This window comes from Gymnodraco acuticeps, unplaced genomic scaffold, assembly GCF_902827175.1.
Source record: "Gymnodraco acuticeps unplaced genomic scaffold, fGymAcu1.1, whole genome shotgun sequence".
NCBI classification, from domain to species: Eukaryota; Metazoa; Chordata; class Actinopteri; order Perciformes; family Bathydraconidae; genus Gymnodraco; species Gymnodraco acuticeps.
The window spans coordinates 422,748-445,390 of record NW_022992023.1 but is presented as its reverse complement, the minus strand read 5'-3'; the positions used below and the strand labels follow the sequence as shown (position 1 = coordinate 445,390).

Sequence of the window (22,643 nt, the reverse complement as noted above, 5' to 3'; positions counted from 1 at the left end):
CACATTTAAATTCAGGTGTTGTTATGGCAACGTCAGTGGCCAGACAGCCACATTTATTGCTGCAAATACGTTCAAACATGCTGTCGACACGTAAAGCAGTGGCAAGTATGCCACCATTTCAGCTGACTTTTCCTCAGAAATACTGTCACATAACATCCATATATATATTTCAGTGCTAGGTTGATGCTTAGCTAAGCTAACTATGAAACACTTTAACTGACAGGACTCAGGAATCAGGATCAACTGTGTACTACTGTAAGGTAGCTTCTAGCTTCATGTCGAACACTGACAGTAAGTCAACATTTCCCAGAGAGCTTTCTTTGAAATCACCAGGTAACGCTAAAAAAACACAACATTTAGATTGTATGACAAAGTGTTTATTTAATATATCTGGCTAGCTATAGCTACTTGCTAACGGTTTAGCTTACCCGCGCGATTCAAAGTAACGTCAACGTAGCTGTAATTTATGCTTTGCTTACATGTTCGCATAACTTGTAAGTTTACTGACAGGTACATACCTTGTTCACCTGGCTCAGGTGGTGGCTCTGGGGTTGTTGTGTGAGCCACCACTTGAGAATTGCCGTCTTTTTTTATTAAAGAAATGTCTAATGTCCATCTTCAGAATCTCCGCGTCCGGGGCTGACAGTTTAAAGTTTAAACATTATCACAGAGGAGAGGTACGTACCTGTCAGCCAATAAAACACGTTTATTTCCATGCAACTCTCTGATTGGTCTGGTGGCGTCGTCTTGCCTCTGTGTTGCATTCACTGAACATGGGAAATTACATTTCTGCCGTCCGTCCTATAGGTAAAGTAGGTTAATGTATTATATTATTGAGGGAGAATTTGTCCGGGGCTAAAGAAAAAACATCCGGGGCTTGCCTACCCCAGGCGACGCCCCTGGTGTTTACCATCAACAAAAGCGCAAACTTAGAGTTTTGTTCGACTGCACTGCATCATGCAAAGGCACATCTCTTAACAAGGAACTTCTCCAAGGTCCAGACCTGGCGAACACTCTCATTGGAGTTCTGCTTAGATTCCGCCAAGAACAAATTGCTTTCATGGGGGACATCGAGGCAATGTTCTATCAAGTGCAAGTCCAGAGAGAGCATAAAGACTTCCTTAGGTTTCTATGGTGGCCAGATGGAGACACTGAAAATGCATTGGAGGCATATAGAATGAAGGTCCACCTCTTTGGTGCTGTGTCCTCACCTAGCATTGCTAACTATGCTCTCAGACAAGTGGCAGAAGACAACAGCTTCAAGTACAGCAAAGAGGTAACTGAAACAATCAATTCCAACTTTCACGTTGATGATTACCTCAAAACAGTGGCCACAGTTGAACAAGCCATTAAGCTTATCAGAGACCTCAGAGACGCATGCGCCAAAGGAGGTTTCTCATTGACCAAATGGGTCTGTAACAACCGTGAAGTGCTTGCAAGTATACCTGAGCATCACAGAGCAAAGCTATTCAAGGATCTGGACTTTGACAGGGAAAACCTGTCCATTGAAAGAGCACTTGGAATCCAATGGGATACAGAGAAAGACTCCTTCATATTCAAAGTCAATATCAAAAACAGAGCTCTTACCAGGAGAGGGATCCTCTCTACAGTCAGTTCCATCCACGACCCGTTAGGATTCCTCTCCCCATGTATCCTTAAAGCCAGGCAGATCCTCCAATAGCTATGCAGGATAAAGTGTGGATGGGATGAAAGCATCCCAGAAGAATACTCAAAACAATGGCAGAAATGGATCACAGAGTTGGAACAGCTTAGCAGATTTCAAGTGCACAGGTGTATGAAACCTGAGAATTTTGGACCAATCAGGACTGCAGAGCTTCATCACTTCTGTGACGCAAACGAAAAAGGTTACGGCACCACCAGCTATCTTCGCTTTACAAACAGTATGGGAAGGGTCCATGTTGCATTTATTTTGGGAAAATCCAGAGTGACTCCACTCAAACAGATCACTATTCCCAGATTGGAGCTTACTGCAGCAACACTTGCAGTAAAGGTGGACAGGATGTTGAAAAGGGAGCTTAAAGTGGACCTCAACGACTCAACCTTCTGGACAGATAGCACCTCTGTCCTCGGATACATCAGCAACCAGACTAAACGATATCACACATTTGTGGCAAACAGAGTTTCAGTGATCAAGGACCTGTCTCAGGAGAAGCAGTGGAGGCATGTGAGCTCCATAGACAACCCTGCCGACGACGCGTCCCATGGGCTGCATGTAGAAGACTTTCTAAAGACATCAAGGTGGATAACAGGACCTAAGTATCTGGAAAAGGAAAAGGAATATTGGCCAAAAACACCTAAGAACCTGGGCCTTATTCCATCAGAGGACCCAGAGGTTAGAAAGGACGTAGCAGTTAACAGTTTGAGTGTCCATGAAACCAACCCAACCAGCAAACTGTTTGAGTATTACTCATCATGGAGCAGACTGCAGAGAGGGGTTGCTTGGATACTTAAATTAAGGGGAATTATTCTTCTGCTCAAAGAAGGACATCTGCAAAAGCTGACCTTGCCCCAGATGGGACTCTTTTGAAATCCTTAAAGGACAAAATGAACAAGCTAAAGTTGACATTTGGATCACAACATCTGTCTGTGGAGGACATTAGAGAAGCTGAAAGGTCAATAATTCACTCCGAGCAAAGACGTCACTTCTCTCAGGAACATGCACTTTTGGAGAAAGGAAGGCAAATAAGAGCAAGCAGCTCTATCAGGAAGCTGGACCCAATCTTAGTTGAAGGCATGCTAAGAGTGGGAGGACGAATAAGCAAATCAGCAATGCCAATGGATCTGAAGAACCCCACAGAGACTCTACTGTATCCAAACTGATCCTGGGCCACATCCATCAGCAGATTGGACACTCGGGGAGAAGCCACATGCTCTCAAGACTAAATCAAAGATTCTGGTTGCCTCGTGCTAACTCGACAGCCAGAAAGATAATCAGAGCCTGTGTTTTCTGCTGAAGAATGCTAGCCACAGTTGGAGAGCAGAAATGGCTGACCTCCCAGAGGATCGGGTGTCTCCAGATCTACCACCCTTTACTCATGTTGGTATCGACTTCTTTGGACCCCTGGAGGTTAAACGAGGCAGAGCAAATGTAAAACGTTGGGGAGTAATCTTCACCTGCCTTGTGAGTCGTGCCATACATCTGGAAGTTTCGAGCTCATTGGACACTGACTCCTGCATCAATGCTTTGCGCAGATTCATATGTCGCAGAGGGCAAGTGACAAGCATCAGGACAGACAATGGCACAAACTTTGTGGGAGCACAGAAAGAGCTGAGAGCTGCTCTTAAAGACCTGAATCAACACAAGATTCAAAATGCATTACTCAGGGGACGGAGTAAAATGGACTTTTAATCCGCCGTATGGAGTTTGGGAGAGGGTTATCAGACCTGTAACAAAGATTCTGTGTTCCGTTCTAAAAGAACAGAGATTGGATGATGAGACTCTACAGACAGCTTTGTGCGAAGTTGAGAGCATCATGAATGACAGACCATTGACTACAGTTTCAAGTGACCCAAACGATCTCGAACCCCTTACGCCAAATCACCTCCTTCTACTAAAGTCAAAACCGATTATGTCACCTGGACTCTTTCACAAGGAGGACTTGTACTCACGGAGGAGATGGAGACAGGCACAATACCTCGCAGATCTCTTCTGGAGGAGATGGATAAGAGAATATCTCCCAATCATGCAACAGCGAGTCAAATGGCACAACCCCAAACGGAACCTTCGCCCCAATGATCTCGTCGTCATCGTGGATAATACAGCACCAATAAATTCCTGGCAACTGGGCCGGGTGATAAAGACACTGTCAGGGTCCGAAAGGGCTTGTCCGAAGTGTCTTGGTGAAAACCAAGAGTAGCACCTTACAGCGACCAATTGACAAGCTCTGTCTGCTCCTGGAAGCAGTTGATTGAACACAAGATGTCATGTGCTAGTAACCTCTGACACCCAGTATCACACATACACACACATGCCACCCCCCCCCCGATTTTCTCTTGAACTCATGCAAGCACACCTAACACAAACATTGGACTATGAACTATGACAATGATTGTATATTGATGACAGTTACATTTTGATTAACTGCTTGTTTTTTGGCTCTATTATAATCAGTGTTGGGCAAGTTACTTTAAAAAAGTAACTCGTAATAGTTATAGTTGCTGCTCTCAAAAAAGTAACTAGTTACTTTATTAGTTACCAAATTATAAAAGTAACTAGTAACAAGTTACTTTACTTTAAAAATAATAACAATACAAATACAAGTGTTTGTGTTGTTCTGTGGCACCGTAAGAGAAAAGACAACTCCCCATCATTGTAGAAATTATCATTATGAAATGTAGTGGAACAATAAAACACAAAAGATATGTTTAGACATTTTGACAGGCATCTTTATTGTAGCCTCAACAATCAAGTTCTAAGTAGTGCACTTGTAGTGCAATATTAAATAAAAACAACTACACTCTTTTGGCAGTGTACACATTAACAACAACTACACTATTTTGGCAGTGTAACAAAGTGGTTATATCTCCAAGTTGTAAATGCGCTGCTGCTCTCGTTGATACTTGCATCTGCCATTGTGTGTGTGCTGGTGGTGGGCGTTGTCATGTATGTGTGTGTATTAGCAAGTGTTTGTGTGTCTGTGTATTTTCCCCATAAGGCAAGACCCGCCCAACTCTGTCTCTGATTAGCTTACCCTGAAATGTTATCCCGTGTTAACCAATCATCACTCCTCTCTGGTCACTTTCACTTTTCCATGGTACTGTGAGAGCACATCACTGTATTCGCCTGTAAGTTACATCCGCAGGGAGATTCGATACCTATATCTGAAATAAATATGTGTATGTAAAGGGTTAAACCAGTTCATTGTTAAAAAAAATAAGTTAAGTTGAAAAAGTGTCACCCCCATATTTTTTATTGTTGATGTCTCTTTAGAAGTCATTAAACTGTATTACATTGCAACTGTGTGGCGGACTGATCACTAAAGGGCGATACCACTCGGGAGGATCTAGAACCCTGCAGATTCAATCCTGCAGTTGAGCTACAAACAAGCTAACATTTCTGCCTCGTGTGTTTTTCATATACCAGTGGCGAGCCGTCAGGGCCCTCTAGGCCCTCTGTGAGGGCCTAAGATATTCTAAAAAATAATATTTGAAAACATTAAAGGGATAGTGGAAATGGAACCTCAAATAGTTTCGTTTTAACTTATATACAAGCATAATTACGTACCAAAACAATCACACCTGATTAAAAATATATAATAATTGCCTTACGCATGTTAGAAGCACTTTATTGCAGCTTCCCCGAAGTTTTTTAGAAACGAAATGTTTCTCAGCCTAACCGGAAGTGACGAAAACTCAGGAAGACGATACGATAACAAACCATGGCGTCTATGCAGAATGAACGTGGAAGAGCAAATATACCAGACAAAGAAGAAGGATTGTACGAGGTATCCAGTGATGATAGCGAGTCAGAAACATCCTCTCGGCTTTCCTACGAAAATGTCGTTTTAGGAACTGAATCTGAATCCGGTTCAGTAAGCGACGATGGTGACAATATTGAGCCAGAAGATGGACCATTACGTCCTTATTTGTTCGAGCCCGAGCCCGAGGTGATGGTTCACGGCATGGGCAATGGCGAGGATGACCAGGACCAGGCGACAGATGATGCACCCCTACGCACAAATAATCTTGACTGGTAGGTCCCTAAGCATAGCTCACGCATCTTAAGATCACCTGTAGCCTTTACAAATATTAATCATTGTTAACCAGTTAAGGCCGAAGGTCCCCCCAGTGGACCCCTCCCACCGTTTTTTTTCTCTCACATGTCTCAGGGCTTCTTAACATTTATGAAACTATTAAGGTTTCATACCCTTTTAAAGGTAAGAAACTCCGCTAACTGACAATAAGAACAATTGTTAGCTAGAAAAAACACAAGAGTAATACCAAGCCTTTGAATTAGCATTGAGCGAAACAATGCTAACTAATGCTAACGCTTTTTTACACACAACACACGGTAGAAATGCCCTTATTACTATCTTAACTGCACAAACAAGATATACGAGTTAAAGCTGAGACTCCACAGATTCCATACATGTAATGTCATCACTGTAAGACCTCGAATTCCTGGAGCTATCAGCCAGAAAAGAGAAAGTAAACAACATCCGGTTCCAAAAATATTACAATAATTACGTCTTACCTTTTTTGATTTGTGATCAAAAGTTGTGTTCAACGGAATAAAAACGCATCTCAAGGTTAATCCAATGTCGTTGTGTCACGTAGAATTTTTCTGTCGCACTACAGCCATACAAAACACATCTATTCACCATAATAAAGGTCGGCTATTCACATGCAAATGCTATTGAATGTCCGCCATTGTTTGTGCCCGTCTTCCTGAGCTCTCGTCATCACCCGAAGATTCCCGACGATTCCCGAAGTATTTCGTTTCATTGAGAGGGCGCAGTAAAATTGAAAATAAAATGAAACTAGGCGGATGAAATAAAAAAAAATTGTTTAATATGCTTCTTTTTAATAAAAATACATAAGTTAAACCCAAAATTCGCGGATTTCCACTATCCCTTTAAGAAAAAAACATTTTTTTTTAAATATTTTTTTTATATGTTGTTGTTGTTACATTTTTCATTAGTTTTACCAAAATAACTTGATTTAATTGTATTTAAAATAATATTTCCAAAGAAATAAATCCTTCGAATCTGCCTGTTCAGTTTCTGTTAGATTGTGAAGGGTTAAATGCCGTCTCTGCGAGTTATGTGAAGACGGGAGAGCTTGTTGGTCCCTCTCTACATTCACAGAGGGCCAGCTATAGTAATTCAACGAGAGAGTAATGTCAAATGACAGTACAATTGACCAATCATATCTTCCCTCTAAATGGGCGGGCTTTATTTTCGCGGACTTTATGACAAGTTCCGCCCGCTGTGAGGTCTATGCAAGTGGTGCAGTGACGCATCCTATAACCCGGAAGTAAGCTTCGCTCGGATTCCCTCGACAGGAAGCAGTGGGATTTCTCCATAGGATTTTGGAAAATAGCTCGAAATAAGGTCTGTGGAAAACGAACCTGTTAGATAAATGCACGTTTTGTTCAGCCGGATAATATCCACATGTCTACCCTACTTTTATTATCTTTGAATCATAAATCTAAACGATAGATTTATGATCGATAGATTTATAAATTAGCATAAGTTCGTTCATGATGGCTCACTTCAGTGATAGTGATGACATCGTTGCGAAATTATTAACCGAGTCATTTTCAAGATTGAGTTACAATGATAAACTGGAGTGGCAAAGGATCAGCTGCATGACCCGCCATCAAGTGCTTCATCCAAAAGGACAGGAGGATGGACTTTGTGTTTAAGTGATTTGATCATCAAAGGTAGGCCTAAGTCATTTTCAATGTGGGTCGCCGTGCCGACTTAATTCATTTGCAATTGTTACTTGGCTGTAAGTAAGGGAGCCTGTCATGATAGGTGTTTATATAAATTGTATTGTTTTGTGTGGTAGAGGGTCGCTGTCATTGATGCGTTTTGCACCCCGGGTTTTGATACTACGCTGAAGTATACGCTGTGACGTAATATCTCTTCTTTTTTTTCGAGGGAAGGGGGGTCAGAGGGCCTAGGTATAAAAGTCACGGCTCGCCACTGTCATATACAGGTGGGTTCTAAGTCCTTCAAATGTCACCATAGTGTCCCAGTATAAGTGTTATGAGTGTGTTGTTTAAGGCAGTTATGTATAGTTATGTGCAATGTGACGCTAGCGGAGCTAACGGCTAGCGGAGCTAACGCTAAGGTTAAACAGTACTATGTAGACACGTGTTGCTTGGGTATGATGTAAATGACTATGAGAGGTAGATTGTGTTTATGCATATAGGTTGTATATGTTTCTTTGAAGTGTGTGTATTGTATTGGAATTTGAGTGTGAGGATAACAGTCAGTTCTGAGTGTGACGATTTTATTGTACATTTCTGTTGTATTTTTACCATGATGTCATCGTTGTTATGTGGATGCTGTTGCCTTATTGATCTCTGGTGTTGTTGCCTCATGGAAATGAGCATGGATAAATGCTTTTGTTGTGGAATGTTTCCAAATGAGCAGATTAAATCCTGCAGTTGAGCTACAAACATGCTAACATTTCTGCCTTGTGTGTTTTTCATATACAGAGGTAGAGTCTGCTGCTGGCCCAGGTACCCCTAGGCCTGAGGCTAGTAACATGTACTGAAACAAATACCAATAACTGTATTGCATTGTTTTCTTATGTGCAATTACTTCATAGTGTCTTTGTCTTTTTCGTCCTGCATTTGGTGTGCCCCTCTCAGAAAATAACTGGCCCCAGACTGGCCCCCCCCAGTCAAATTGGTCTAGAACCGCCACTGTTGTATAGTGCATTTATAGCCTGTGTTATAAACTCAGACACTTAGGAGGTAGGACCCAATTGCACGACCCGGGAGACAGAGCTAAAGTATTTGTAAGATACTTTATTTTTTAATGAACAGCAAAAAATGATCAACAAAAAATGGTCTCTACAAAATGGAGAACAAAAATGAAAACGCTCACGTAGTGAGGATCAAACTTATCAAGACCTCAAAAGAGCATAGACCTGACTGTGGCAAGAGACAAGAGTAAAGCACTGACCATGGCAATCGACAAAAACGAACTGACGAGAAACACAGGGAGACAGGGGAATTTAAACACATGATAATGAGAAACAGGTGAGACCAATCAGGGGCGGGACTGCCGCTGATGAGCACAGGGTGAAAACAATCAGGAAGCCTGGAATGAGAGATAAAAGGTGAGTGAGAAAACAAACATAAAACATGAACCTGAACCTCTCTAGCATTTCTGTCGGTGCACAACAGTACCCCCCCCTAGGGCCGACTCCTGATGGCCCAGGCTGATTGTAAAAGTCGTGGATAAGAGTCTTGTCTACGATAAATGAAGCAGCTACCCAGCTCCAAGCCTCAGGCCCGTAACCCCTCCAGTCTACCAGGAATTGCTTCCCCCTCCCCCTATTACGGACCTTCAGTAGCTTACAGACCTTGTAAACCTCACCCCCTTCAAAGAACTGGGGCGGTGGAGGGGGCTTGGAGGCGGGAACAAGTGTGCTCTCACACACTGGCTTAATTTTACTGCCGTGAAACGTCGGATGCACTCTCATATTCCTGGGGAGTTGCAAGCGTACAGACACCGGGTTGATGACTCTGGACACCAGAAAAAGACCCACAAATCTCGGAGCCAGTTTCTTTGAGGCGACATGGAGTGGTAAGTCCTTAGTGGAAAGCCAAACCTTTTGGCCTGGTCTGTAGGAGGGAGCGACCCTGCGATGGACGTCTGCAACAGCCTTCATCCGAGCTGAACTTCGGAGAAGAGACTGCGAGCACCAGCCCAAACTCGGCGACAACGTCTGATCATGGCATGAGCTGATGGAACCATCACCTCTTCCTCGTTGTTAGGGAAAAGCGGAGGCTGGAAACCATTGACACAATGGAATGGAGAGAGACCTGTGGCTGCCGTAGGAAGAGTATTGTGGGCAAACTCAACCCATGTGAGGTGGTCACTCCAGGTGGTCTGGTTCCGGGAGACGAGAAAACGTAGCGTAGTCTCTAGTTCTTGGTTCAGACACTCCGACTGTCCATTTGACTGAGGGTGATATCCTGATGACAAGCTGACGGTGGCACCTATGAGTCGACAAAACTCCTTCCAGAAACCGGAAATGAATTGTGGACCCCTGTCGGAAACAATGTCATCAGGGAATCCATGGATCCTGAATATGTGATTCATCATGACCTCTGTGGTGACTTTGGCAGAGGGAAGCTTGGTCAATGGGATGAAGTGAGCCATCTTTGAAAATCGATCCACCACTGTTAGAACCGTAGTCTTGCCTCTGGATAAAGGAAATCCTGTCACAAAATCCATTGAAATGTGTGACCAAGGACGTTGGGGAATCGGCAGCGGCTGGAGCAAGCCCATCTTGACTTGAGACGAGGTCTTATTACACGCACACACCGGACAAGCCGCTACATACTCCGCCACATCCTTCCTCATGGCTGGCCACCAGAAACGTTGTTGAATCCTGAACATTGTCCTTGTTACTCCCGGATGGCACGAAAGCACAGATGAGTGAGCCCAGTGGATGACCTTGGAGTGAAGAGCCTCAGGAACAAACAGCAGATTGTTGGGACACTCGCTAGGTGCTGGATTCATGACATTCGCCTTTTTAACGTCCGACTCCACTTGCCAGGAAAAGGCTCCGATCACACGGTTAAGTGGAAGGATGGTCTTGGGCTCTACAGCAAGTGGTTCTGGATCGTAAAGACGAGACAAAGCATCAGGTTTTTGATTCTGAGACCCGGGACGAAAAGAGAGTGTGAAGTTGAACCTACTAAAGAATAGTGTCCACCTGGCCTGACGGGAGTTGAGACGTTTAGCCTTTCTTATATATTCCAGATTCTTGTGATCTGTCCAGACTAAAAACGGCTGCTCTGCACCCTCTAGCCAGTGTCTCCATTCCTCGAGGGCAGCTTTTACAGCTAACAGTTCCTTGTTTCCCACGTCATAATTCCGCTCTGCTGTTGTCAACTTCCGCGACAGGTAAGCACATGGATGCATCTTGTTGTCTTCTACAGATTGTTGAGACAGTACTCCTCCAATTCCCTTATTGGAAGCATCAACCTCGACCATAAACTGGCGCTGGGGATCTGGAATGGTGAGTATGGGAGCTGATGTGAATCTCTCTCTGAGGCGTTGGAAAGCGATGTCCGCCTGGGGAGTCCACTTGAAGGGAACCTTAGGAGAAGTCAGAACATGCAGAGGGGCAGCAACAGAACTGAAATTCCTAATAAACTTCCTATAGAAGTTAGCAAACCCTAAAAACTGCTGAACCTTCTTCCTGGAGTCTGGTGTGGGCCACTGGGATACTGCACTTATTTTAGCAGGATCCATTTGCATATGATTAGGTGAGATTATGTATCCTAAGAACGACACCTCTTCTGTGTGGAACTCACATTTCTCTGCCTTGACATATAGCTGATTCTCAAGCAGTTTCTGCAAAACCTGTCGGACATGGTTAACATGAGATTTAGCGTCTGGGGAGAAAATCAGAATATCATCCAGATACACAAACACTGAAATATTCAAAACCTTATTCACAAAAGCTTGAAACACAGCTGGTGCATTGCATAGTCCAAAAGGCATTACTAGGTACTCATAGTGACCACTGTGAGTGTTGAATCCTGTCTTCCACTCATCCCCTTTTCTTATTCTAACCAAGTGATATGCATTTCTTAAATCTAGCTTGGTGAATATCTTGGCAGTTTGAAGCAGTTCAAAAGCAGATGACATGAGTGGCAGAGGATAGCGGTTATTCACCGTAATGTCATTTAGTGGACTGTAGTCTATGCAAGGTCTCAGAGACCCGTCTTTCTTTCCCACAAAGAAAAATCCCGCTCCGGCTGGAGAAGATGAAGGATGGATCATCCCTGATTTGAGTGAAGAGGAGATGTATTCGTCCATTGCTGCTCTCTCAGGTCTCGAAATCGAGTAAAGTCTCCCCTTGGAAATGGGGGCTCCCGGTAAGAGATCAATGGGAAAATCTCGGTGAGGAGGTAGCGACAGGGCTTTGGACTTGGACGCTTCCTTTAAGAGGAAAAGATGCCTGTTTTTTTTGTTGCTATTACTGAGGAAATGTACAACCTAACCCTGGTCCGCCCAGTAGTAGTAGTCAGATCGCTACTCCTGCTGATTTTAAAGCTTGGTCTGGGTTGGGTCTCATCCACTTGAATGTGCGCAGTCTGTTAGGTAAACTAGATTTTGTCTGCATTTGGGCGAGCTCAACTGACGCTGACGTCATTGTTTTATCAGAAACATGGCTAAACAAATCTATTTTGGCCTCTGACATTGCCTTAAATGGTTTTAATTTGTATCGTTGCGACCGGCCTAATAAAGGTGGTGGCATTGCCATTTATGTTAAGAATAAGTTCAGTGTATCCACATTAGTTTCCAAATCTATCAGTAAGCAATTCGAATTTTTGGCCTTAAATATAGAAGTGGCAAAGGGTCAACAGGTCATGGTGGTGGGCTGTTACAGACCCCCCTCAGCTGGCAAGGACTCCTTGTCTTAACTAGCAAATCTTTTATCGCAACTAGACTACAAGGAAATAGTGCTACTTGGAGATTTTAACTGGGACTGGTTAACTGCAGTATCAGAGGATTTTAAAAACCTTTGTATCTCTTTGAATGTTACTCAGATTGTTGACAGTCCTACTCGCCCTAACATTAAGTCCCCAAATAAATCCTCCCTAATTGATCTCATTTTAACTAATGTTCCCCATAAATACTCATCTGTGGGAGTATTTGCAAATGATCTGAGCGATCACTGTGTTGTAGCCACAATTAGGGACACAAAAGTCCTAAAGGGTAAACCTCGCATTATCATTAAGAGAGACAAAAAACATTTTGTGGAGCAGGGTTTTGTACATGATCTGTTTGGGTTTGATTGGGGAACAATCGATATGTGTGCTGATGTAGAAACCGCATGGTCTTATTTGTATCTTGGTTTTATGGAGATCATTGATAGACATGCACCCCTGCGTAAATTTAGAGTGAAGGGACGAGACAATCCTTGGTTCTCTGCTGAACTGTCCAGTCTCCTTCATGAGAGAAACAAGGCCTGGGCAAAGGCTAGGAATTCAGGCTCAGAGGTAGAGTGGCTGCGTTTTAGGCAGCTAAGGAATAGCTTCACTTCACATGTCAAAAGTGCTAAGTCTAAGTATTATCTGTCAGTAACCACAGAAAACCTAAATAATCCTAGGAAATTTTGGAAAGCCATAAAATCGATATCCACCGGTGAGATCCGTAATGAGCTACCTCCGTGCCTTACCACAGCATCTGGCACTATATCGGACAGGGCCACTATGCTAAATTGCTTTAATGAGCATTTTGTGTCCTGCGGTTCTATGTTTGATTCTGTTTCTAACTCTGCTGCTGTGAACACCCCAATCCGTGACTCTGAACAATGTGGTCTGGAACACCCTTTCAGTTTTACTCCTTTTACTGTTAATGTTGTTCATGAAGTCTTAACCAAGTTAGATTCTAAGAAACCGGCTGGCCCGGACAACTTAGAGCCTTTCTTTTTAAAGATAGCTGCAGATTTGATTGCTCTTCCTCTCAATACTCTTTTTAACCTCTCCCTCAGCACAAATGCAATTCCAAAAGTATGGAAGTCAGCTTATGTCCTGCCTCTACTAAAAGGAGGGGAGGCAACTATTTTAAATAACTATAGGCCAATCTCTAAATTGTCAGTTCTGGCGAAGGTGCTCGAATGCCTAGTGAGTGAACAAGTAAAGGAGTTTTTATGTACAAATAATATCCTGTGTAAACATTAGTCAGGCTTCAGAAAGCAACATAGCACCATCACTGCCACAATGAAAGTGGTGAATGACATTACGAGTATTTTAGACAATAAGCAGAGTTGTGCAGCTCTATTTATTGACCTTTCCTATGAATTCATGTCCGGGGCTCTCACAGTATCTGCTGCCCACAGCTGTTTTATAGAAGGAAAACCTCCTTCACTTCATGAAATGGCTGCAGCATCAGGAGGCAGCGGGACGTATACTCCGCCTCTGAGAAGTGCAGCACCAGCGGGTAAATATGTGCCTTTTTACGCACCGCCTTCGCTGTGTTTACCTTCATCAGAACAGCGATTGACTGCAGGCTGCTACGTGTTAACCACACACACCTCTACACAAATCGAACTGCCCGATTACTCCCCCTTTTATTAGTTTTATGAAGGAGATGTCCAGTCACCAAGGCGCATGATGTGTGTGTGAGTGTATGTGCTCTGCTCAGCTCAGCTCTGTGTGTTCGGTGTGTCCGACACCGGCATTTGTTTTCAAATGACCATGAACAGTAATTTACACACATCTGGCTAACTCCATAGGTAGCCTATATGCGGGTGTTCCCAAAAGAAGTTATAGTTTAATCTTAATCTCGATGTAGAGCTAAATGCTGTCGGAGTGCACCGGAACGAACGTCACTATCATAATATCTTCTGAAAACAAATGCCAGTGACACACACACACACACACACACACACACACACACACACACACACACACACCCTGGCGACCGGACATCTCCTTCATAATGCGCCTTCTCCTTGTTTTCCCAGCATTCACTGGATTATCCGTAAATCATACAAACAAAACCAAAACGTTGATTTATCTGCTTTCCTGTTTTGGTTTAAAAACTGAATAACGTCGTTTTTTTGGTTTTCCGTTTTTCCGAAAAACCAAAAAACGACACCGGTTCTTTTTTAAACGTTGTTAATGTTTTGGATGCATATTGTTCTAGTATTTGTTCAGGCTGTAACATACAATTAGCCTCTGTTGCTGCTGGTGGTGAGTAAATATTAAAATCAGTTAAAATTGACAACCGGTCCGCGATTTTTTTTTTAATGGATCTGCTGGTCCTTGGCACAATAAAGGTTGGGAACCCCTGTTTTAGATAATAAGCAGAGTTGTGCAGCTCTATGTATTGACCTTTCCAAAGCGTTTGATACCGTCGATCATCGCATCTTAAAGCAGAGGCTACTCAGTATCGGCATATCCAGCCATGCAGTGGGTGGTTTGTGAACTACCTCTCTGAAAGGTCCCAATGTGTTCATTTTGATGGGCTGTCTTCTGAGTGGTTAAACATTGCTAATGGTGTTCCTCAAGGTTCTGTTTTAGGTCCACTTGTATTCTCCATATATATCAACAGTTTAGGTGAAAATGTGGATGAAGCTACTTTACATTTGTATGCGGACGATACCGTGATGTACTGTGCAGGTCCCTCCATTCAGGAGGCTAGTGTTAAATTACAGGCTGTTTTTAACATTATTCAGACTCAGCTCTCTGAGCTTAAGCTTCTTTTAAATGTTGATAAAACCAAGGTAATGCTCTTTTCAAAAGTGAAAAAAGACAGCAGAGCCTGTTTTAGATATTGTTACTATGCAAGGACAAGTACTTGAAGTGATTACCTGTTATAAATACCTAGGTATCTGGCTTGATGATTGTCTCTCTTTCAAACTTCATGTCAATAACCTGCTTAAAAAGCTGAGGGTTAGACTAGGTTTCTTTTTCAGAAACAAGTCCTGTGACCTTTTGACCTGTGCTGGACTATGGTGATTTGTTGTATATGAATGCACCTGCCTATTGCCTGAACAAGTTAGATGTCGCCTATCACAGCGCACTGAGATTTGTCACAAATGGTAAAGCACTTACACATCACTGTACCCTGTATGCCAAGGCAGGTTTGCCATCACTTATTGTAAAGAGGCTCAGTCATTGGTACACGTTTATTTATAAAGCTTTGTTGGGTAAACTCCCGTATTATCTCTGCTCTCTGATAACACAGAGAGTTGCAAGCAGCTATTGTCTGAGATCGCATGATGTAGTCTTGTTAGATGTGCCAAGAGCAAGGACTGTCTTAGGTAAGACAGCTTTTATGTGCAGCTCCACTTGCTTGGAACAGTCTTCAACAAGAATTGAAACTGAGCAATCTCATTCCTCTGCATGTTTTTAAAGCTAGGCTAAATGAAATGCTCGTTGATACTATGGCCACTTGTAAATGTCTAACTATGTAAATGTATCCTGTAAATATAATGTATAATGTCCTTTATTGTTTCATGTTTCATGTGGAACCTATATGCTGCAGGTCTCCCTTGAAAAAGAGATCTATGATCTCAAGGGACCAATCTGATTAAATAAAGGTTTGAAATTAAATGAATGTAGTTGAATTGTAGGATGTTTGGAAAGGATGAGAAGGTATTCTGTGTGTGCTTGTTTGTGTTCGTTTTGGAGACGTGTGATCTGTTGAACTGTGATCGACTAGATGGCATTAATCTGGGAGCCGGAGATCGATTGTTTTTGTCTCCGCCCACATATCTGAGGGGTTTCGCGGCACTTTCCTCACTCGAGTAAAGTACCGGCAAGTGAAACCTAACTTTGACTCTTGTCATAATTCTCCCCTTTTATCAGGTTTGTATAGTACAAAAACATAGCAAATTGGGCCAAACTATAACATAACATGTTTAAAGAGTGTTTTAAAGCGGTTCTGTGAAATATTGAGTGTGTTATTGTTACGTTTGATCAACTTGGGCTGGTGCGTGTGATAGCCGAGAATGAGTGTAGTAACTATTTTTTTTTTGTTGCTATCTTGTCAATGATATTGTGGAAATTAAGGAGTCTCGTGATTGCATTTGTATGTTGCATTTGTTAACTCACTCGAGTAAAGTACCGGCAAGTGAAACCTAACTTTGACTCTAGTCATAATTCTCCCCTTTTATCAGGGGCGTAACATCTGCTGTGCCATTCCTCCGCTTTCTTGCCCTTTTAACAGAATGAACCATTAAGAAAAGCCTCTAGATGTTCAGTGTGCAAAAAAACTGCAGGAACATTTGCTCCATAAATTCCATCCCATAAGGACTACTTACCTGGATGTCCTGGATCTCATGGCCTTCAATGATCTGGCAGGGTGAGGTTGTCCACATTTAATTCACGTGATAACAAGGACTGCTTCTGAAATAATATATATTAATCATTACATTAGACATGGGGGTCACAGGAGTATGCAACTGTCTCCCCACATTACACGGGATATAATAAATCCTCACACCATCAGCACCATTCTGACATATTGCACTGCTATTTACTAAGTGACCAGAAAAAAGCCACACTGCAATAGCCCTGCGATGAATACATTTGTACACTGTAATACACTGTTTAGTCTCTGCCCTGACGCAGATCACACAGTCAATCTTTTTCATCCAGAGCTTGTTTAGGTATTTCCATGTGGTACAAAAAGAAGGAATCTACACACCCATCACAAGTTGAGATCAGTTGATGAAAAAAAAAAATAGCTCCCATCTTCGCCATAATTTGTTGCACTTAGGTGTGATTTAAAGCACAGACAGTGTGGCTAAAGGAACAATCCTTTCAGGCATGATTGCATTCCTCTTGAGTCCTGTTCAAATCAAAGGCTAATCTCCCTGTGCAGTGATGAGAAAGCTGAGAGTTGGACTGTTTCAAGTGAAGATCAAATCTGTTATTTGTATGACGAATGGAAGCAGATGGCTGTGCTGTGAGCTTTCAGTGAACTGTGGTGTGCAGACATCCATGATCCAGCTTACAACTGTAAGAAATAAATCAATATATTTTTCCGGAACTTTAAATGATATTATTTACTGAAGCAGTGTTTCCCGGGACCGGATGTGGGCGACAGTGAATGTTTCTCATTTCTCTAATTTCCCCTCCTCGACTCCTCGGTCCTCCGGTAGTGACCCGGAAATGGATTTCAGCGCGCCATGTTGAAGGACATCTAATTTCTCTAAATGCACATCGAGGATCGAGCGTCGAGGAGGCTCTCTGGAGGAGCTCTAATCGAGGATACACTGATGGGTCCTCCGCGGGTCCCCCGCTGATGTATTTCCGACAACGGAGATGTTTCAAAGAGTCGTGACGCACGGCCAGACTTATCTCAGCCAATCACAGCTCTGCATGCATCCCCTGGATATTATTTTAGAAACTGCTTTCATCGCAACGCGATGTTTCCAGAGAGAACAGCTGTGAGGTCCGTGCAGAAAGCAGAGCAGTGTGTAAAATATATATCACTCAGTATAACAGGCCTACATTACTCTCTGTATTTGCTGTAGTTTAGTAGATATCTACAAACAAAGAGTCCTTCATTGTATTTCCGGTTTCACGATATTTATTGTTTGTAGCCTGTAGCTAATAGTATTTTGTGTATGTGAATATAAGGAGAATGACGTGTGGAGTTACACACTAAACACACCGTCTTTAACTCTCACTTATTGACGCTGCATTACCGCTATTATTACGTGTGTATGACCAATAAACATAAGAAGAATTGTATGAGAAATATTGCGAGAGACGAGCCGAGACTACGTCATCAGAGGACTACAGAAGAAGACCCGCCCCCGTCTGCGCCAGTCAGTGTGTGTGTGTGTGTGTGTGTGTGTGTGTGTGTGTGTGTGTGTGTGTGTGTGTGTGTGTGTGTGTGTGTGTGTGTGTGTGTGTGTGTGTGTGTGTGTGTGTGTGTGTGTGTGTGTGTGTGTGTGTGTGTGTGTGACCAAGAAAATACCATCCAAATAATGATTAATAATACAACAAAATCTTATTTGTGTAATAAATTATAAAAATCCTTATCTTGGCACATCCATCGGAAAAGGAGTACATAAGTGCATTTTTTTTTTTTGGTTAACTAAAAGTGGAGAGTCTCAGCAGACCTTGGAAAGACAGTTACCGGGAAGCAGAGACTGGAGTCCAGTGTTAGCATAGTGTTAGGTCCATCCGTGTGTTATTGTTCAGGTTGAACGTGGGGATAGAAGGGAGCTTGGGAACTGCTGCCTATCTTTGTTCTCTGCCATTGTTTGTCTTCAGGATGTCCTTCAGGAATGTTCCACAGGAGGTCAGAGGAGCAGGAGGAAAGCCAGCAGGGTACAGCTCCTCTAATGTCCCTGGAAGAGCTCTGGGATGCACACTCCCATGTAACTGTTATTGCGTGTGTGTGTGTGTGTTGGTAGGGGGGGTCTTACGAGGAGTGCTTAGTTGGTTTATTGTTTCGTCCATGACACAAACTGTGAAATCATTTAGTTTTTTCCCTTCATAATAAAATGAAAAATGGAAATGTAGCAATAGTCAAACAAAGTAAGGGTCTAATCTCTGATGAGCTCTTGCAAATTACCCCAGTAGGGAAAGATAGTAAATCTGGGAAAATGACCATATGTAAACAAATATATATCTTCTCACTCTAATAACATCTTGGTTCGGAAATATCTTTTGACAACAGAATTGAGGTCAATGTCATGTAATGTTACAATCAAAATAGTTCTCTTTCAGTTTAGATAAAAACATTTTGGCATGAAACACAAGCAGAACACCAGATAGGTTGGAATTAAACAATTACCGGATAAAGCATTAAAGTATCATGCTTAAAGCCAGATTTGAATCTGTTGGCCCACCTAAATAAATATACGGTTACAACAGTGTGCTGGAAATGCTTTTTCTAAATACAAAAAAAAAAACATTTGACTTATTGTAGATAAATCTTGTATTCATAGAGGCTGTGGACATTGATTTATTCAAAGCACATACTTTTATTCCAACAGTGATTGTCTTGTGGCTCCTCAAACAAAAAACTCCTCAGAGATTATAGTTCATATTATAAACACTGAAGGTTGGAAACATCTGTCCTCAGTGTGCTTTCTGATCCCTGCTAATGAAGCCTGTCTACTGTGTGTGTGTGTGTGTTTGTTTGTTTGTGTGTGTGGAAATTACATAATGAAGCAACCCATGACGGCATTTACTGTTCTCATAAGCATGGCATAGAGAAGTGATTGTGACCAGGCAGCCTGAAGAATATCAACATGTGTGTGTGTGTGTGTGTGTGTGAACAATTATTTACTTAAGTTAAAGTAAAAATACTATGATCTTAAAGCTCTTAAAAAAGTAAAAGTCCTGAATTAATAATGTTAATTGAGTAGTACATGTACAGAAGTATTATGTAAATGTATTTCAATCATCAAAAAAGTACTCAGTTTGCAGTATTACATTATTATAGAATATTATTATTCAGTTTTTATCACAACAAATACATGTCAGTTTGTCATTGTGGAGCCATTTTTTGTTTCTTTGTCATTGGCTAGATTAGTAGCAGTACAGCACTGCATCATATCACATATATGTATCATGTTTTTTTACATGTTAAAAGTACAATATTTTCAGAAAAAAGGAAGGGAGTAGAAGTATAAAGTACAAAAGGGAAATACTCAAGTTAAGTACGTTGAAAATGTAAAATAAATACAATACTTGAGTGAATGTACCTTTTTTTATTCAACCACTGCATGTACATGTATGTGTGTCTGTGTGTGGGTTCTCTATTTCCCAGCCTGCAGTGAGACGCTGTATCATGATCCGGCCCGAGAGCAGTAATTATCTCAGTACAAACATCAAACCATCATTTAGTGTCACGCTGTAAATAATTATATTTCTCATTTGATACGGTGTGGCCAAATCTCTATTCTTCAGTCCTAAGTGGCACTTAACTCACTAAAAATAATTACTATCATCTTGTGCAGGAGCTGTATTTAAGAGCTGGGGCTACAATAGCAGGCACTGCAACTAAACTGAGGCTCTGTTCCTCTCCTCAGCCTGAGACACATTTAAATCAGTGGGTGGTGGGAGCTGGGAAAGAACATAAACTGACATTTTAGTGAAGATTACAGTAATATGGCAAATAAGTAAACAGTAGTTTACAATACCAGTCAATTAGTTGATCAGTGAGACTGTGTGTGTGTGTGTGTGTGTGTGTGTGTGTGTGTGTGTGTGTGTGTGTGTGTGTGTGTGTGTGTGTGTGTGTGTGTGTTAACTGTAGGTGAGTGCAGTTACAACCATTTTGATCATCATGAGATGGCTTTTTGTCATTGACTGTAACTGTGTGACTCAAAGAACAGTGGTGGAGATGTTCACTTTGTAACTCTCACAGGGCAAAGCTGCAGACTGTAGCAGGGAGAACCAGCTGAAACAACTTTATTATGTACACATAGCTAAAACTGATGTAATATAATATAATAATATAAACCCTCTCATTTATCATACACTTGGTCGAAACTGTTTTACAGGGATGTCCTTGTGGAGCATGTAGTTTGTGTTGCTGTTGCTTTGTATTGTAATGTGTTGAACATTGAAAAAAGAATAAATACCAGAGACAGAGCTCTTTACAGGCAATTATTATGATCATTTTGTTTTCACACACGCATTAATGAAATCCTTGCAGACAATGTGGTGGCTGCACACCTTTAAACTGCAACAGAAAAGATGGCAGCCTGCGGTATGGCAGGTGCTGCCTCGCTGCCACCCCCCCTCAAAATGTAAAACAAAACCATACTGCAAATGTTAACAAAGCAACCTGCTTCGTTCTATGCTACAGTGATTGCTATATGTGTTGTTGCTATTCTTGCCCATTCAGTTTGGCCTTGTTTTGAAGCACCCACAATTAAGATCAAGACCCTGGGGATCAAATCACTTGTCACAAACATGCTTCCCTTGTTCTGTGGATATTAAAATATTCTTGCCTATCGGACAATTAGATTCTTATTGCAATATTCATAATAGTGGAAAAGCCACCATCTCCAATGCTACTTCCAAAAACTAAACGGGCGACATTGGCCGAGTTTGACATCATCCAGTGCCACTAACAGAGAATGTGCATCACTATCCTTGCTCGGATGTTATTGCAACGGGGTGCAAACTACCAACTTACATAAATCTGTTTACCACTGAAACCATCAAACTGGGTTTACGCTGATTCATCACCAGCTGCAATATTTCCGAGCATTGTGCCACCTTTCACAGGGAATCATGTGCAAAGGATAAACTCTGAACCATCAAACAAGACAAAAGGCCTGCAAATGTGAAGCACCTCGCCTTTAAACTGGCAGGTTTGCATTCTGACACTCAGGCTAAACCAAGCAGGTTATTTGTCAGGGTTGGGGGTTATCAGGACCCAAGCGCAGAGAAAGGAGAAGGGAAGGCGGGTATCCAAGTTCCCTGGCAGAGAATCTGGGGCAGATGTTCGGGGGGCAAAGCAGAGGCAGAGCATGGTGAGAGTTCAGTGGCAGGGGAAATCTGGGGGACTCATGATGAAGACATGATGAAGACTCAGGCTCATGATGAAGACATGATGAAGACTCAGGCTCATGATGAAGACATGATGAAGACTCAGGCTCATGGTGAAGACATGATGAAGACTCAGGCTCATGATGAAGACTCAGACTCATGGTGAAGACATGATGAAGACTCAGACTCATGGTGAAGACATGATGAAGACTCAGACTCATGATGAAGACATGGTGAAAAAGCTTGTATTTCTAGAGTATAAACTAATGTTTTTTTTATCGAATATATGTGCTGTAATTGTGTTTCAATTATGCTTAGATATTTGTATTAATGAATGTGATTAATCATGATTCATTATTATTGACAATTATAACATAGGATTTGCTTGTATTTTGGGGTGAGTTAAAACAATAACACATGGTATTGTAATTAAGAAATGCATGGCAATCTCGGCAGAGACTTCAGAGGGTTTTTTGGTTTATTATAAAATGATTTATAAATGATTCGCATGAAGTCTGGCGCTTATTCCCAACAATTAGCAAAAGCTTCGAGAAAGCCACTGTCATAGATCTGTTCCTACAGATGTGACCCTGTCCGCTTTCTCCCTCTCGTCTGCAACTTCAAAAAAATGCATTTTTCAGCAAAACACCTTTTTCGCATTTTCACCACAACTAAAGCGAACAAGTACAGTTTATTATCTGTCATCTGCTGATGTCCAGTGGTCCGTGTTTGCCTTTTCACTACCATGCAGTTCATGGCAAAAGTCCATGCTGTTATTACGGGAGGATGTTTTGGTCAATATTGGTAATGTGATAAGTTATTTATTTTCCACATGTTAAGGTTTCCAAAATTAATTGGGAGCGTTGCCAGGGACAGCTCTACTTTAAACACATGCAGTGTCTATGCGGGGCCCCCAGGTCCCAGGTCCCAGGTCCCAGGGTGC

General features: G+C 42.1%; 1 long non-coding RNA gene across 1 annotated transcript in view; it reads left to right on the top strand.

The window, feature by feature from the left end:
• The first annotated feature begins 5,627 nt into the window (after window positions 1–5,627).
• Window positions 5,628–22,643, top strand: part of LOC117536609 — a 31,769-nt gene continuing 14,753 nt past the window's right edge. Inside the window, exon 1 of the long non-coding RNA XR_004567589.1 lies at window positions 5,628–5,713. This is a non-coding gene — a long non-coding RNA (uncharacterized LOC117536609). The remainder of the gene's footprint in view (window positions 5,714–22,643) is intronic.